The 16,213-nt window shown below is 37.1% G+C and overlaps 5 non-coding genes across 5 annotated transcripts; all 5 read left to right on the forward strand.

Moving 5' to 3' along the window:
• Positions 1–257: 257 nt before the first annotated feature.
• Positions 258–329, forward strand: TRNAD-GUC (transfer RNA aspartic acid (anticodon GUC)). The gene has a single exon. It is a non-coding gene; the product is annotated as a tRNA-Asp (tRNA).
• A 2,051-nt stretch (positions 330–2,380) lies between these two features.
• Positions 2,381–2,452, forward strand: TRNAD-GUC (transfer RNA aspartic acid (anticodon GUC)). The gene has a single exon. It is a non-coding gene; the product is annotated as a tRNA-Asp (tRNA).
• A 2,029-nt stretch (positions 2,453–4,481) lies between these two features.
• On the forward strand, positions 4,482–4,553 carry TRNAD-GUC (transfer RNA aspartic acid (anticodon GUC)). Its single transcript has one exon. It is a non-coding gene; the product is annotated as a tRNA-Asp (tRNA).
• A 2,780-nt stretch (positions 4,554–7,333) lies between these two features.
• Positions 7,334–7,405, forward strand: TRNAD-GUC (transfer RNA aspartic acid (anticodon GUC)). The gene has a single exon. It is a non-coding gene; the product is annotated as a tRNA-Asp (tRNA).
• Positions 7,406–10,183: 2,778 nt separating this feature from the next.
• TRNAD-GUC (transfer RNA aspartic acid (anticodon GUC)) lies at positions 10,184–10,255 on the forward strand. Its single transcript has one exon. It is a non-coding gene; the product is annotated as a tRNA-Asp (tRNA).
• Positions 10,256–16,213: the final 5,958 nt, after the last annotated feature.

Genomic DNA, 16,213 nt, shown 5'->3' on the forward strand with positions numbered 1-16,213 from the left:
ATATATATATAAATATATATATTGATGAATAGAAAGATAGCTAGATAGAAAGATCGATAGATATTTATTTCAATGAATATAATTTCTTCATAAAACTGATTGTTTTTGGCTAGGAATTTCTGTATTGTAATAATTTAGGAAAAAAGATTACTTGTCCTAACCAAAAGCAGCAATTCTGCCTATTACAATACTGAGAATTGATCGAGGGCATGCCTTAACCCCAGGGAGGTGAGCACTGTTTAACTGAAGCCAATAAGTCCTCGTTAGTATAGTGGTCAGTATCCCCGCCTGTCACGCGGGAGACCGGGGTTCAATTCCCCGACGGGGAGGCGATTCCTTTTATTCACACAATTAAATAAAATGATGTACTTTCTAACATTGTAAAATATATCTGTCATTATCCTTGCCTATTCCGATTGAGAAAAAAGGTTGAATTCACTGATGGCCAAAATGCTTACTGATGTGTTAACTGAAATTCAGAATATGCTCTGAATATTTCAGCATGCACAGGCGTACCATCAAAACCAATTTACGTCTACAATCTGTTGGAAAATGAGATGAAGCAGTGGTGAATCCTAGGCTGCTGTTCCACTCGATTGGCACGATTTACAAGTAGAATGACTGCTTTTGGTTAGTAGTGACCCCTGGTGGCTAATAGTTATAAGCTGCAAATGGTAAAGTGAGCTGATTATATATATATATATATATATAAATATATATATTGATGAATAGGAAGATAGCTAGATAGAAAGATCGATAGATATTTATTTCAATGAATATAATTTCTTCATAAAACTGATTGTTTTTGGCTAGGAATTTCTGTATTGTAATAATTTAGGAAAAAAGATTACTTGTCCTAACCAAAAGCAGCAATTCTGCCTATTACAATACTGAGAATTGATCGAGGGCATGCCTTAACCCCAGGGAGGTGAGCACTGTTTAACTGAAGCCAATAAGTCCTCGTTAGTATAGTGGTCAGTATCCCCGCCTGTCACGCCAGAGACCGGGGTTCAATTCCCCGACGGGGAGGCGATTCCTTTTATTCACACAATTAAATAAAATGATGTACTTTCTAACATTGTAAAATATATCTGTCATTATCCTTGCCTATTCCGATTGAGAAAAAAGGTTGAATTCACTGATGGCCAAAATGCTTACTGATGTGTTAACTGAAATTCAGAATATGATCTGAATATTTCAGCATGCACAGGCGTACCATCAAAACCAATTTACGTCTACAATCTGTTGGAAAATGAGATGAAGCAGTCGTGAATCCTAGGCTGCTGTTCCACTCGATTGGCACGATTTACAAGGAGAATGACTGCTTTTGGTTAGTAGTGACCCGTGGTGGCTAATAGTTTTAAGATGTAAATGGTAAAGTGAGCTGATTACATATATATATATATATATATATATATATATATATATATATATATAATATATATATTGATGAATAGAAAGATAGCTAGATAGAAAGATCGATAGATATTTATTTCAATGAATATAATTTCTTCATAAAACTGATTGTTTTTGGCTAGGAATTTCTGTATTGTAATAATTTAGGAAAAAAGATTACTTGTCCTAACCAAAAGCAGCAATTCTGCCTATTACAATACTGAGAATTGATCGAGGGCATGCCTTAACCCCAGGGAGGTGAGCACTGTTTAACTGAAGCCAATAAGTCCTCGTTAGTATAGTGGTCAGTATCCCCGCCTGTCACGCCAGAGACCGGGGTTCAATTCCCCGACGGGGAGGCGATTCCTTTTATTCACACAATTAAATAAAATGATGTACTTTCTAACATTGTAAAATATATCTGTCATTATCCTTGCCTATTCCGATTGAGAAAAAAGGTTGAATTCACTGATGGCCAAAATGCTAACTGATGTGTTAACTGAAATTCAGAATATGCTCTGAATATTTCAGCATGCACAGGCGTACCATCACAACCAATTTACGTCTACAATCTGTTGGAAAATGAGATGAAGCAGTGGTGAATCCTAGGCTGCTGTTCCACTCGATTGGCACGATTTACAAGTAGAATGACTGCTTTTGGTTAGTAGTGACCCCTGGTGGCTAATAGTTATAAGCTGCAAATGGTAAAGTGAGCTGATTATATATATATATATATATAAATATATATATTGATGAATAGAAAGATAGCTAGATTGAAAGATCGATAGATATTTATTTCAATGAATATAATTTCTTCATAAAACTGATTGTTTTTGGCTAGGAATTTCTGTATTGTAATAATTTAGGAAAAAAGATTACTTGTCCTAACCAAAAGCAGCAATTCTGCCTAGTACAATACTGAGAATTGATCGAGGGCATGCCTTAACCCCAGGGAGGTGAGCACTGTTTAACTGAAGCCAATAAGTCCTCGTTAGTATAGTGGTCAGTATCCCCGCCTGTCACGCGGGAGACCGGGGTTCAATTCCCCGACGGGGAGGCGATTCCTTTTATTCACACAATTAAATAAAATGATGTACTTTCTAACATTGTAAAATATATCTGTCATTATCCTTGCCTATTCCGATTGAGAAAAAAGGTTGAATTCACTGATGGCCAAAATGCTTACTGATGTGTTAACTGAAATTCAGAATATGCTCTGAATATTTCAGCATGCACAGGCGTACCATCAAAACCAATTTACGTCTACAATCTGTTGGAAAATGAGATGAAGCAGTGGTGAATCCTAGGCTGCTGTTCCACTCGATTGGCACGATTTACAAGTAGAATGACTGCTTTTGGTTAGTAGTGACCCCTGGTGGCTAATAGTTATAAGCTGCAAATGGTAAAGTGAGCTGATTATATATATATATATATATATAAATATATATATTGATGAATAGAAAGATAGCTAGATAGAAAGATCGATAGATATTTATTTCAATGAATATAATTTCTTCATAAAACTGATTGTTTTTGGCTAGGAATTTCTGTATTGTAATAATTTAGGAAAAAAGATTACTTGTCCTAACCAAAAGCAGCAATTCTGCCTATTACAATACTGAGAATTGATCGAGGGCATGCCTTAACCCCAGGGAGGTGAGCACTGTTTAACTGAAGCCAATAAGTCCTCGTTAGTATAGTGGTCAGTATCCCCGCCTGTCACGCCAGAGACCGGGGTTCAATTCCCCGACGGGGAGGCGATTCCTTTTATTCACACAATTAAATAAAATGATGTACTTTCTAACATTGTAAAATATATCTGTCATTATCCTTGCCTATTCCGATTGAGAAAAAAGGTTGAATTCACTGATGGCCAAAATGCTTACTGATGTGTTAACTGAAATTCAGAATATGCTCTGAATATTTCAGCATGCACAGGCGTACCATCAAAACCAATTTACGTCTACAATCTGTTGGAAAATGAGATGAAGCAGTGGTGAATCCTAGGCCGCTGTTCCACTCGATTGGCACGATTTACAAGTAGAATGACTGCTTTTGGTTAGTAGTGATCCCTGGTGGCTAATAGTTATAAGCTGCAAATGGTAAAGTGAGCTGATTATATATATATATGTATATAAATATATATATTGATGAATAGAAAGATAGCTAGATAGACAGATCGATAGATATTTATTTCAATGAAATAATTTCTTCATAAAACTAATTGTTTTTGGCTAGGAATTTCTGTATTGTAATAATTTAGGAAAAAAGATTACTTGTCCTAACCAAAAGCAGCAATTCTGCCTATTACAATACTGAGAATTGATCGAGGGCATGCCTTAACCCCAGGGAGATGAGCACTGTTTAACTGAAGCCAATAAGTCCTCGTTAGTATAGTGCTCAGTATCCCCGCCTGTCACGCGGGAGACCGGGGTTCAATTCCCCGACGGGGAGGCGATTCCTTTTATTCACACAATTAAATAAAATGATGTACTTTCTAACATTGTAAAATATATCTGTCATTATCCTTGCCTATTCCGATTGAGAAAAAAGGTTGAATTCACTGATGGCCAAAATGCTTACTGATGTGTTAACTGAAATTCAGAATATGCTCTGAATATTTCAGCATGCACAGGCGTACCATCAAAACCAATTTACGTCTACAATCTGTTGGAAAATGAGATGAAGCAGTGGTGAATCCTAGGCTGCTGTTCCACTCGATTGGCACGATTTACAAGGAGAATGACTGCTTTTGGTTAGTAGTGACCCGTGGTGGCTAATAGTTTTAAGCTGTAAATGGTAAAGTGAGCTGATTATATATATATATATATATATATAAATATATATATATTGATGAATAGAAAGATAGCTAGATAGAAAGATCGATAGATATTTATTTCAATGAATATAATTTCTTCATAAAACTGATTGTTTTTGGCTAGGAATTTCTGTATTGTAATAATTTAGGAAAAAAGATTACTTGTCCTAACCAAAAGCAGCAATTCTGCCTATTACAATACTGAGAATTGATCGAGAGCATGCCTTAACCCCAGGGAGGTGAGCACTGTTTAACTGAAGCCAATAAGTCCTCGTTAGTATAGTGGTCAGTATCCCCGCCTGTCACGCGGGAGACCGGGGTTCAATTCCCCGACGGGGAGGCGATTCCTTTTATTCACACAATTAAATAAAATGATGTACTTTCTAACATTGTAAAATATATCTGTCATTATCCTTGCCTATTCCGATTGAGAAAAAAGGTTGAATTCACTGATGGCCAAAATGCTTACTGATGTGTTAACTGAAATTCAGAATATGCTCTGAATATTTCAGCATGCACAGGCGTACCATCAAAACCAATTTACGTCTACAATCTGTTGGAAAATGAGATGAAGCAGTGGTGAATCCTAGGCTGCTGTTCCACTCGATTGGCACGATTTACAAGTAGAATGACTGCTTTTGGTTAGTAGTGACCCCTGGTGGCTAATAGTTATAAGCTGCAAATGGTAAAGTGAGCTGATTATATATATATATATATATATATAAATATATATATTGATGAATAGGAAGATAGCTAGATAGAAAGATCGATAGATATTTATTTCAATGAATATAATTTCTTCATAAAACTGATTGTTTTTGGCTAGGAATTTCTGTATTGTAATAATTTAGGAAAAAAGATTACTTGTCCTAACCAAAAGCAGCAATTCTGCCTATTACAATACTGAGAATTGATCGAGGGCATGCCTTAACCCCAGGGAGGTGAGCACTGTTTAACTGAAGCCAATAAGTCCTCGTTAGTATAGTGGTCAGTATCCCCGCCTGTCACGCCAGAGACCGGGGTTCAATTCCCCGACGGGGAGGCGATTCCTTTTATTCACACAATTAAATAAAATGATGTACTTTCTAACATTGTAAAATATATCTGTCATTATCCTTGCCTATTCCGATTGAGAAAAAAGGTTGAATTCACTGATGGCCAAAATGCTTACTGATGTGTTAACTGAAATTCAGAATATGATCTGAATATTTCAGCATGCACAGGCGTACCATCAAAACCAATTTACGTCTACAATCTGTTGGAAAATGAGATGAAGCAGTCGTGAATCCTAGGCTGCTGTTCCACTCGATTGGCACGATTTACAAGGAGAATGACTGCTTTTGGTTAGTAGTGACCCGTGGTGGCTAATAGTTTTAAGATGTAAATGGTAAAGTGAGCTGATTACATATATATATATATATATATATATATATATATATATATATATAAATATATATATTGATGAATAGAAAGATAGCTAGATAGAAAGATCGATAGATATTTATTTCAATGAATATAATTTCTTCATAAAACTGATTGTTTTTGGCTAGGAATTTCTGTATTGTAATAATTTAGGAAAAAAGATTACTTGTCCTAACCAAAAGCAGCAATTCTGCCTATTACAATACTGAGAATTGATCGAGGGCATGCCTTAACCCCAGGGAGGTGAGCACTGTTTAACTGAAGCCAATAAGTCCTCGTTAGTATAGTGGTCAGTATCCCCGCCTGTCACGCCAGAGACCGGGGTTCAATTCCCCGACGGGGAGGCGATTCCTTTTATTCACACAATTAAATAAAATGATGTACTTTCTAACATTGTAAAATATATCTGTCATTATCCTTGCCTATTCCGATTGAGAAAAAAGGTTGAATTCACTGATGGCCAAAATGCTTACTGATGTGTTAACTGAAATTCAGAATATGATCTGAATATTTCAGCATGCACAGGCGTACCATCAAAACCAATTTACGTCTACAATCTGTTGGAAAATGAGATGAAGCAGTCGTGAATCCTAGGCTGCTGTTCCACTCGATTGGCACGATTTACAAGTAGAATGACTGCTTTTGGTTAGTAGTGACCCCTGGTGGCTAATAGTTATAAGCTGCAAATGGTAAAGTGAGCTGATTATATATATATATATATATATATATATATATATATATATATATAAATATATATATTGATGAATAGAAAGATAGCTAGATTGAAAGATCGATAGATATTTATTTCAATGAATATAATTTCTTCATAAAACTGATTGTTTTTGGCTAGGAATTTCTGTATTGTAATAATTTAGGAAAAAAGATTACTTGTCCTAACCAAAAGCAGCAATTCTGCCTATTACAATACTGAGAATTGATCGAGGGCATGCCTTAACCCCAGGGAGGTGAGCACTGTTTAACTGAAGCCAATAAGTCCTCGTTAGTATAGTGGTCAGTATCCCCGCCTGTCACGCCAGAGACCGGGGTTCAATTCCCCGACGGGGAGGCGATTCATTTTATTCACACAATTAAATAAAATGATGTACTTTCTAACATTGTAAAATATATCTGTCATTATCCTTGCCTATTCCGATTGAGAAAAAAGGTTGAATTCACTGATGGCCAAAATGCTAACTGATGTGTTAACTGAAATTCAGAATATGCTCTGAATATTTCAGCATGCACAGGCGTACCATCACAACCAATTTACGTCTACAATCTGTTGGAAAATGAGATGAAGCAGTCGTGAATCCTAGGCTGCTGTTCCACTCGATTGGCACGATTTACAAGGAGAATGACTGCTTTTGGTTAGTAGTGACCCGTGGTGGCTAATAGTTTTAAGATGTAAATGGTAAAGTGAGCTGATTACATATATATATATATATATATATATATATATATATTGATGAATAGAAAGATAGCTAGATAGAAAGATCGATAGATATTTATTTCAATGAATATAATTTCTTCATAAAACTGATTGTTTTTGGCTAGGAATTTCTGTATTGTAATAATTTAGGAAAAAAGATTACTTGTCCTAACCAAAAGCAGCAATTCTGCCTATTACAATACTGAGAATTGATCGAGAGCATGCCTTAACCCCAGGGAGGTGAGCACTGTTTAACTGAAGCCAATAAGTCCTCGTTAGTATAGTGGTCAGTATCCCCGCCTGTCACGCGGGAGACCGGGGTTCAATTCCCCGACGGGGAGGCGATTCCTTTTATTCACACAATTAAATAAAATGATGTACTTTCTAACATTGTAAAATATATCTGTCATTATCCTTGCCTATTCCGATTGAGAAAAAAGGTTGAATTCACTGATGGCCAAAATGCTTACTGATGTGTTAACTGAAATTCAGAATATGCTCTGAATATTTCAGCATGCACAGGCGTACCATCAAAACCAATTTACGTCTACAATCTGTTGGAAAATGAGATGAAGCAGTGGTGAATCCTAGGCTGCTGTTCCACTCGATTGGCACGATTTACAAGTAGAATGACTGCTTTTGGTTAGTAGTGACCCCTGGTGGCTAATAGTTATAAGCTGCAAATGGTAAAGTGAGCTGATTATATATATATATATATATATATAAATATATATATTGATGAATAGGAAGATAGCTAGATAGAAAGATCGATAGATATTTATTTCAATGAATATAATTTCTTCATAAAACTGATTGTTTTTGGCTAGGAATTTCTGTATTGTAATAATTTAGGAAAAAAGATTACTTGTCCTAACCAAAAGCAGCAATTCTGCCTATTACAATACTGAGAATTGATCGAGGGCATGCCTTAACCCCAGGGAGGTGAGCACTGTTTAACTGAAGCCAATAAGTCCTCGTTAGTATAGTGGTCGGTATCCCCGCCTGTCACGCCAGAGACCGGGGTTCAATTCCCCGACGGGGAGGCGATTCCTTTTATTCACACAATTAAATAAAATGATGTACTTTCTAACATTGTAAAATATATCTGTCATTATCCTTGCCTATTCCGATTGAGAAAAAAGGTTGAATTCACTGATGGCCAAAATGCTTACTGATGTGTTAACTGAAATTCAGAATATGATCTGAATATTTCAGCATGCACAGGCGTACCATCAAAACCAATTTACGTCTACAATCTGTTGGAAAATGAGATGAAGCAGTCGTGAATCCTAGGCTGCTGTTCCACTCGATTGGCACGATTTACAAGGAGAATGACTGCTTTTGGTTAGTAGTGACCCGTGGTGGCTAATAGTTTTAAGATGTAAATGGTAAAGTGAGCTGATTACATATATATATATATATATATATATATATATATATATATATATATATATAAATATATATATTGATGAATAGAAAGATAGCTAGATAGAAAGATCGATAGATATTTATTTCAATGAATATAATTTCTTCATAAAACTGATTGTTTTTGGCTAGGAATTTCTGTATTGTAATAATTTAGGAAAAAAGATTACTTGTCCTAACCAAAAGCAGCAATTCTGCCTATTACAATACTGAGAATTGATCGAGGGCATGCCTTAACCCCAGGGAGGTGAGCACTGTTTAACTGAAGCCAATAAGTCCTCGTTAGTATAGTGGTCAGTATCCCCGCCTGTCACGCCAGAGACCGGGGTTCAATTCCCCGACGGGGAGGCGATTCCTTTTATTCACACAATTAAATAAAATGATGTACTTTCTAACATTGTAAAATATATCTGTCATTATCCTTGCCTATTCCGATTGAGAAAAAAGGTTGAATTCACTGATGGCCAAAATGCTTACTGATGTGTTAACTGAAATTCAGAATATGATCTGAATATTTCAGCATGCACAGGCGTACCATCAAAACCAATTTACGTCTACAATCTGTTGGAAAATGAGATGAAGCAGTCGTGAATCCTAGGCTGCTGTTCCACTCGATTGGCACGATTTACAAGTAGAATGACTGCTTTTGGTTAGTAGTGACCCCTGGTGGCTAATAGTTATAAGCTGCAAATGGTAAAGTGAGCTGATTATATATATATATATATATATATATATATATATATATATATAAATATATATATTGATGAATAGAAAGATAGCTAGATTGAAAGATCGATAGATATTTATTTCAATGTATATAATTTCTTCATAAAACTGATTGTTTTTGGCTAGGAATTTCTGTATTGTAATAATTTAGGAAAAAAGATTACTTGTCCTAACCAAAAGCAGCAATTCTGCCTATTACAATACTGAGAATTGATCGAGGGCATGCCTTAACCCCAGGGAGGTGAGCACTGTTTAACTGAAGCCAATAAGTCCTCGTTAGTATAGTGGTCAGTATCCCCGCCTGTCACGCCAGAGACCGGGGTTCAATTCCCCGACGGGGAGGCGATTCGTTTTATTCACACAATTAAATAAAATGATGTACTTTCTAACATTGTAAAATATATCTGTCATTATCCTTGCCTATTCCGATTGAGAAAAAAGGTTGAATTCACTGATGGCCAAAATGCTAACTGATGTGTTAACTGAAATTCAGAATATGCTCTGAATATTTCAGCATGCACAGGCGTACCATCACAACCAATTTACGTCTACAATCTGTTGGAAAATGAGATGAAGCAGTGGTGAATCCTAGGCTGCTGTTCCACTCGATTGGCACGATTTACAAGTAGAATGACTGCTTTTGGTTAGTAGTGACCCCTGGTGGCTAATAGTTATAAGCTGCAAATGGTAAAGTGAGCTGATTATATATATATATATATATAAATATATATATTGATGAATAGAAAGATAGCTAGATTGAAAGATCGATAGATATTTATTTCAATGAATATAATTTCTTCATAAAACTGATTGTTTTTGGCTAGGAATTTCTGTATTGTAATAATTTAGGAAAAAAGATTACTTGTCCTAACCAAAAGCAGCAATTCTGCCTAGTACAATACTGAGAATTGATCGAGGGCATGCCTTAACCCCAGGGAGGTGAGCACTGTTTAACTGAAGCCAATAAGTCCTCGTTAGTATAGTGGTCAGTATCCCCGCCTGTCACGCGGGAGACCGGGGTTCAATTCCCCGACGGGGAGGCGATTCCTTTTATTCACACAATTAAATAAAATGATGTACTTTCTAACATTGTAAAATATATCTGTCATTATCCTTGCCTATTCCGATTGAGAAAAAAGGTTGAATTCACTGATGGCCAAAATGCTTACTGATGTGTTAACTGAAATTCAGAATATGCTCTGAATATTTCAGCATGCACAGGCGTACCATCAAAACCAATTTACGTCTACAATCTGTTGGAAAATGAGATGAAGCAGTGGTGAATCCTAGGCTGCTGTTCCACTCGATTGGCACGATTTACAAGTAGAATGACTGCTTTTGGTTAGTAGTGACCCCTGGTGGCTAATAGTTATAAGCTGCAAATGGTAAAGTGAGCTGATTATATATATATATATATATATAAATATATATATTGATGAATAGAAAGATAGCTAGATAGAAAGATCGATAGATATTTATTTCAATGAATATAATTTCTTCATAAAACTGATTGTTTTTGGCTAGGAATTTCTGTATTGTAATAATTTAGGAAAAAAGATTACTTGTCCTAACCAAAAGCAGCAATTCTGCCTATTACAATACTGAGAATTGATCGAGGGCATGCCTTAACCCCAGGGAGGTGAGCACTGTTTAACTGAAGCCAATAAGTCCTCGTTAGTATAGTGGTCAGTATCCCCGCCTGTCACGCCAGAGACCGGGGTTCAATTCCCCGACGGGGAGGCGATTCCTTTTATTCACACAATTAAATAAAATGATGTACTTTCTAACATTGTAAAATATATCTGTCATTATCCTTGCCTATTCCGATTGAGAAAAAAGGTTGAATTCACTGATGGCCAAAATGCTTACTGATGTGTTAACTGAAATTCAGAATATGCTCTGAATATTTCAGCATGCACAGGCGTACCATCAAAACCAATTTACGTCTACAATCTGTTGGAAAATGAGATGAAGCAGTGGTGAATCCTAGGCCGCTGTTCCACTCGATTGGCACGATTTACAAGTAGAATGACTGCTTTTGGTTAGTAGTGATCCCTGGTGGCTAATAGTTATAAGCTGCAAATGGTAAAGTGAGCTGATTATATATATATATGTATATAAATATATATATTGATGAATAGAAAGATAGCTAGATAGACAGATCGATAGATATTTATTTCAATGAAATAATTTCTTCATAAAACTAATTGTTTTTGGCTAGGAATTTCTGTATTGTAATAATTTAGGAAAAAAGATTACTTGTCCTAACCAAAAGCAGCAATTCTGCCTATTACAATACTGAGAATTGATCGAGGGCATGCCTTAACCCCAGGGAGATGAGCACTGTTTAACTGAAGCCAATAAGTCCTCGTTAGTATAGTGCTCAGTATCCCCGCCTGTCACGCGGGAGACCGGGGTTCAATTCCCCGACGGGGAGGCGATTCCTTTTATTCACACAATTAAATAAAATGATGTACTTTCTAACATTGTAAAATATATCTGTCATTATCCTTGCCTATTCCGATTGAGAAAAAAGGTTGAATTCACTGATGGCCAAAATGCTTACTGATGTGTTAACTGAAATTCAGAATATGCTCTGAATATTTCAGCATGCACAGGCGTACCATCAAAACCAATTTACGTCTACAATCTGTTGGAAAATGAGATGAAGCAGTGGTGAATCCTAGGCTGCTGTTCCACTCGATTGGCACGATTTACAAGGAGAATGACTGCTTTTGGTTAGTAGTGACCCGTGGTGGCTAATAGTTTTAAGCTGTAAATGGTAAAGTGAGCTGATTATATATATATATATATATATATAAATATATATATATTGATGAATAGAAAGATAGCTAGATAGAAAGATCGATAGATATTTATTTCAATGAATATAATTTCTTCATAAAACTGATTGTTTTTGGCTAGGAATTTCTGTATTGTAATAATTTAGGAAAAAAGATTACTTGTCCTAACCAAAAGCAGCAATTCTGCCTATTACAATACTGAGAATTGATCGAGAGCATGCCTTAACCCCAGGGAGGTGAGCACTGTTTAACTGAAGCCAATAAGTCCTCGTTAGTATAGTGGTCAGTATCCCCGCCTGTCATGCCAGAGACCGGGGTTCAATTCCCCGACGGGGAGGCGATTCCTTTTATTCACACAATTAAATAAAATGATGTACTTTCTAACATTGTAAAATATATCTGTCATTATCCTTGCCTATTCCGATTTAGAAAAAAGGTTGAATTCACTGATGGCCAAAATGCTTACTGATGTGTTAACTGAAATTCAGAATATGCTCTGAATATTTCAGCATGCACAGGCGTACCATCAAAACCAATTTACGTCTACAATCTGTTGGAAAATGAGATGAAGCAGTGGTGAATCCTAGGCTGCTGTTCCACTCGATTGGCACGATTTACAAGTAGAATGACTGCTTTTGGTTAGTAGTGACCCCTGGTGGCTAATAGTTATAAGCTGCAAATGGTAAAGTGAGCTGATTATATATATATATATATATATAAATATATATATTGATGAATAGAAAGATAGCTAGATAGAAAGATCGATAGATATTTATTTCAATGAATATAATTTCTTCATAAAACTGATTGTTTTTGGCTAGGAATTTCTGTATTGTAATAATTTAGGAAAAAAGATTACTTGTCCTAACCAAAAGCAGCAATTCTGCCTATTACAATACTGAGAATTGATCGAGGGCATGCCTTAACCCCAGGGAGGTGAGCACTGTTTAACTGAAGCCAATAAGTCCTCGTTAGTATAGTGGTCAGTATCCCCGCCTGTCACGCCAGAGACCGGGGTTCAATTCCCCGACGGGGAGGCGATTCCTTTTATTCACACAATTAAATAAAATGATGTACTTTCTAACATTGTAAAATATATCTGTCATTATCCTTGCCTATTCCGATTGAGAAAAAAGGTTGAATTCACTGATGGCCAAAATGCTTACTGATGTGTTAACTGAAATTCAGAATATGATCTGAATATTTCAGCATGCACAGGCGTACCATCAAAACCAATTTACGTCTACAATCTGTTGGAAAATGAGATGAAGCAGTCGTGAATCCTAGGCTGCTGTTCCACTCGATTGGCACGATTTACAAGGAGAATGACTGCTTTTGGTTAGTAGTGACCCGTGGTGGCTAATAGTTTTAAGCTGTAAATGGTAAAGTGAGCTGATTATATATATATATATATATATATATATATATATATATATATAATATATATATTGATGAATAGAAAGATAGCTAGATAGAAAGATCGATAGATATTTATTTCAATGAATATAATTTCTTCATAAAACTGATTGTTTTTGGCTAGGAATTTCTGTATTGTAATAATTTAGGAAAAAAGATTACTTGTCCTAACCAAAAGCAGCAATTCTGCCTATTACAATACTGAGAATTGATCGAGAGCATGCCTTAACCCCAGGGAGGTGAGCACTGTTTAACTGAAGCCAATAAGTCCTCGTTAGTATAGTGGTCAGTATCCCCGCCTGTCACGCCAGAGACCGGGGTTCAATTCCCCGACGGGGAGGCGATTCCTTTTATTCACACAATTAAATAAAATGATGTACTTTCTAACATTGTAAAATATATCTGTCATTATCCTTGCCTATTCCGATTGAGAAAAAAGGTTGAATTCACTGATGGCCAAAATGCTTACTGATGTGTTAACTGAAATTCAGAATATGCTCTGAATATTTCAGCATGCACAGGCGTACCATCCCAACCAATTTACGTCTACAATCTGTTGGAAAATGAGATGAAGCAGTGGTGAATCCTAGGCTGCTGTTCCACTCGATTGGCACGATTTACAAGTAGAATGACTGCTTTTGGTTAGTAGTGACCCCTGGTGGCTAATAGTTATAAGCTGCAAATGGTAAAGTGAGCTGATTATATATATTACCTACTGGCGGTCGCCAGTAGGTAGTTATAGTTAGGATTTTTTTCAATGTTAAATCTCAAAATTCTATTTGGAATAACTTTGGCACCGGTTGACGAATCTGCCTGAAAATTTCCTGAAAATGGCCTCGCGGAGCTCCGGTCCTTCCCTGAAAGTTTGGGGGGGATACGTCATGCGGGGGCCGAGATAAAAGGGGGGTCCCAAAACGCATTTTCCCCATGTTAATTTCCATAGGGCGGTCAATTTCACTTTTAGCCCGAACGGCTGAATGGATTTACACCAAACTTGGCAAAATTGTAGGGACTGGTAGCCCGATGTGCCTTTGCTATGTCTCAAGATATGTGCTCCAGTGGATTTTGAGTAATTAAGGTTCAAAAAAATATATATATCTATAGGCGCTCTCCGGTGCGCGCACTTGAGTGCGCTCCCGGCGCGACACGCGACTTGCGCGCAGAAAGCTGATTGGCTCTTGGGTGTCTGTAAACATTCTAAACAGTCTGGAGCGGCCGCCATCTTGTGTCTCGGTAAAATCGAGACACAAGGGGTTTGAAAAAAAAAGGGGCAAATGACCATAAGGGGGAAGAGTAGACCCCCTCTGACCCCCTAGGTTTGATGTAGGGACTAAAATAGGGTCCTGCAGGGCATTAAAAAAATTTTTTCGTTTTGCGTGGGGGAAGCGCATGGTACGCGCACCGGCGAAGCACGGGGAAAATCCAGGACCATATTTATGAAGGCCTTGCGCTGTTAGTTTTGCGCCTCCTGTGCGTCAATTTTTGTGACGCACCAGCGGTGTAAAAAAATGCGCATTGTTATGCAATATTTAAAAAGTGACGCATCTATCAAGATGCGTCACTTTTTAAATATAGTGCAACGAGGTACATTTTATTACACTGCTGGTGTTATGCGTCACTTTTCTGTGCGCACTCCTTATGACATTCTAGATGTGTCATATTTAATGTATGACGAATCATGTTGCAAGGAGTTACAGATACGTCAGTATTTCTGACATATCTGTAAACATAAAAGTGATGCGAGGCAGGTGCAAGATTTTGACGCAACAGCATCCTAAAAGTGACGCAGAGAAATCTTATAGATTTCAGTACGTCGTTATTACCAAGCTTTTTGCGGGGGAATGCCCCCTTTGCATACATTATACCTGACGCAGAAATAATGTGGCGCAGAGTTTTAAAAAGTGACCCATGTACCTAGATGCGTCACTTTTTAAAAATAGCGTCAGGTATAATGCATGCAGAGGCGGTGTTTTCCCGCAAAAAGCTTTGTAATAGCGACGCAGTGAAATCTTTGAGATTTCTCTGCGTCAGTTTTCGGATGCTGTTGCGTCAAAATCTTGTGCCTGCTTTACAGCAGGTGTTAGACTGAGGCAAGACCTTTCACATGCTGCTTTCCCCATTTGAAAGGACACATTACTGGAGTTGCGTCACTTTTGTGACGCACTCCAGCAATGCGTTACTTGGAATGTCATAAGGAGTGCGCACAGAAAAGTGACGCATCGCACCAGTGGTGTAAAAAAATGTGCCTCGTTGCGTTATATTTAAAAAGTGATGTATCTAGGTAGATGGGTCACTTTTTAAAATCAAGCGCCACATTATATCTGCGTGAGGTATAATGCATGCAGAGGGGGTGTTCCCCCGCAAAAAGCTTTGTAATAGCGACGCAGTGAAATGTTTGAGATTTCACTGCGTCACTTTTAGGATGCTGTTGCATCCTTTAAATATAGTGCAACGAGGCACATTTTATTACACTGCTGGTGTGATGCGTCACTTTTCTGTCCACAGTCCTTATGACATTCCAGATGTGTCATATTTAATGTATGACGAATCATGTTGCAAGGAGTTACAGATACGTCAGTATTTCTGACATATCTGTAAACATAAAAGTGATGCGAGGCCGGCGCAAGATTTTGACGCAACAGCATCCTAAAAGTGACGCAGAGAAATCTCATAGATTTCAGTACGTCGTTATTACCAAGCTTTTTGCGAGGGATTGCCCCCTCTGCATACATTATACCTGATGCAGATACAATATGGCGCAGAGTTTTAAAAAGTGAC

The sequence above is a fragment of the Lissotriton vulgaris genome, chromosome 1_1 (assembly GCF_964263255.1).
Source record: "Lissotriton vulgaris chromosome 1_1, aLisVul1.2, whole genome shotgun sequence".
Taxonomy (NCBI): domain Eukaryota; kingdom Metazoa; phylum Chordata; class Amphibia; order Caudata; family Salamandridae; genus Lissotriton; species Lissotriton vulgaris.